The 2,923-nt window shown below is 33.8% G+C and overlaps 1 non-coding gene across 1 annotated transcript; it reads right to left on the reverse strand.

The window, feature by feature from the left end:
* Positions 1–229: 229 nt before the first annotated feature.
* On the reverse strand, positions 230–336 carry LOC145712490 (U6 spliceosomal RNA). Its single transcript, XR_014135334.1, has one exon. It is a non-coding gene; the product is annotated as a U6 spliceosomal RNA (small nuclear RNA).
* Between the last annotated feature and the right edge of the window lie 2,587 nt (positions 337–2,923).

Consider the following 2,923-nt stretch of genomic DNA (forward strand, 5'->3'; position numbering starts at 1 on the left):
CTACATTGCCATTATAAATCATAAACTGGAATACAAATAGATCAATTATTTAGACTGTCAAATCCCTGGAGAAAAGAGGAGTAAGGATAAGCCCAATGCAACTGTTCTGTTGTTGCTGTTGTTGAGCACACTTTTAAAAAAAATTTTTTTTTTTTTATTTTTTTTATTTTTTAATATATGAAATTTACTGTCAAATTGGTTTCCATACAACACCCAGTGCTCATCCCAAAAAAATATGGAACGCTTCACGAATTTGCGTGTCATCCTTGCGCAGGGGCCATGCTAATCTTCTCTGTATCGTTCCAATTTTAGTATATGTGCTGCCGAAGCGAGCACTTAAAAAAAATTTTTAATGTTTAGTTTTGAGAGACACAGACAGAGCACGAATTGGGAGGGGTAGAGAGAGAGGAAAACATAGAATCTGAAGCAGGTTCCAGGCTCTGAGCTGTCAGAAGAGCAGGACTTGAACTCACAGACCATGAGATCAGGACCTGAGCTGAAGTCTGACGCTCAACCGACTGAGCCACCCAGGCGCCCCTCAGCACACTTTTGATGGTGAGAAAACATCAGGTGTTATTCTTCACTGTCGGTCAGTTTGAATCTCACCCACAAATAAATAAAACCAGCTTTAAGACAGTGAACATATTCATCACCTCAAAAAGTTTCCACATGTCCCTTTTTAATCTCTCTCCCACAACCAAACTGCCTACGCTACACCCTCCACACCATCAGGGAACCTCTATTTTGCTTTCTGTCACAATAGATTAATTTACATTTTTCTAAAATCTATATAAATGCAATTGTATATACTCTTTTCTGTCTGGCTTATTTCACCAAGCATTACTAATTGGAGATTAATCCATGTTGCCCCACAATTCACTAGTTCATTTCTTTTTAATTGCTGAGTACTGTTTCATTGCATGGATAATTTGTTTATTCATTCACCTGCTGATAACCATTTAGGATGCTTCTAGCTCTCACCTATTATGAATAAAACATCTATGAACATTTGTTTTCAAGTCCTTGTATGCAAAAATGTTTTCACTACATTTGGGTAAATATCTAGGAATGGAACGATTAGATCACATGGTGGGAATATGTTTAATTTTTTCAGAAACTGCCAAACCATTTTTCAAAGTGGTTGTTCCACGATGCAATCCCACCAGTAGTGTATGAGACTTCTAATTCCTTCATATCCCCATCAATACTTGGTATGGTCAGTCTTTTTCATTTTAGCCATTCTACAAGGTATAATACATGTTGTATCTCCTTGTGGATTTAAGTTCTCTTTCCCTAATGAGGTTGAGCATAGTTTCATGTACTTACTTGCCATCTGTTGGTCTTTGGTGAAATGTCTGTTCAAAGTTTGTGCTCATTTTAAAAATTTTAAAGTTAGTTCTCTAAGACCTAGTGTTCTTTATATGTTCTAGATACAGTTTATTTATCAGATATATGATTTGTAAAATGTTTCTTGCTATATGTGATTCACTTTTTCATTTTCTTAACAGTGTCCTTCAGAAGCAGAAGGTTTTAAGGATGAATTCCAACTTACCAATATTTTAATTTATGAATCATGTTTTGGTGTCATATCTAAGAAATCTTTGCTCAACTCAATAACACATGCTTTCTTTCAAAAGTTTTACAAAAGTTTTACATATAGGCCTATGATCTATTTTGAGTTAACTTTTTGTGTGGTATAGGTATGGATTGAAGTTCACTTTTTTATATATGAATATCTAATTATTTCAGCATCTATTTTTCAAAAGGTTATAATTTCTTCACTGAATAGCCTTTGTGCCATTGTCACAAAAATCAGGTGTCAACACAAATGTGCATCTATTACTGAACTTACTATTTGGTTCCATTGATATTATTATCTGTATGTCAATATCACACTGTCTTGATTACTATAGATTCATAATGCCTTGAATATAGTATTAGCTCTCCAAATTTATTCTTGTTTCTCAGAGATCTCTGGGCTATTCTAGGGTGGTTTTTTTTTCACATTTTCATGTAAAGTTTAATGGCATTATTAAACTCACAACTTAAATACCATAAAATCTATTCATTCTAAGTGTATAATTCTAAGGGTTTTAACATATTTACAGATTTGTGCAGCTGTCACAATTAGAATCTAATTGTAGATTTTTCTCACCTGAAATTTAAACCTCATACTCATTAGCAGTCACTCTCCAACCCCTTGCACAAACCGCCAATTTGCCCTCTCTATAGATTCTCCTATTCTAGACATTTCATATAAACAAAATCACATAAAACGTGGTCTTTTGTATCTGACTTATTTAATTTAGCATAATATTTTTTATTTATTCTATGATTATCTTGTATCAGTATTGCATTTCTTTTAACTGCCAAATAGCAGTCCATTATACAGATGTACCATCTTTTGTCTATCCATCAATTGGTGAATATGTGGGTTGAATTGTTTCACCTTTTTGGCCATTCTGAATAATGAGAATGTAAAGTGGTAAACACCCTTTGGAAAACAGTTTGACAGTTTCTTATAATGTTGAACAGACACTTAACATATAACCCAGCAAAAGCATTCCTGGCATTTATCCTAGAAAAAAGAAGATTTATATTCACAAATAATCTGTATGTGAATGTTTATAGTAGTGTTATTTGTAATAGACAAAACCTGGAAACAAGCCAAATGTCCTACATGGAGTGGATGGATGAACAAACTGTGGTATATCTTTCTAATGGAATATTACTCAGAGAAGGAATGAACTTTTGTTACAATCAAAATTTGGATGGATCTCAAGGACATTATGTTATATGAAAAAAAGGCAATCGCGAAGGGCAACATATTCTATTATTCCATTTACATAACATTCTCAAATTGGAAAACTTATAGTGATGGAGAACAGGGGAGTAGTTGTTAAGGGGCTGAAGGTGTGTGACT

This window comes from Panthera onca, chromosome A1, assembly GCF_046562875.1.
Source record: "Panthera onca isolate mPanOnc1 chromosome A1, mPanOnc1 haplotype 2, whole genome shotgun sequence".
Lineage (NCBI taxonomy): Eukaryota > Metazoa > Chordata > Mammalia > Carnivora > Felidae > Panthera > Panthera onca.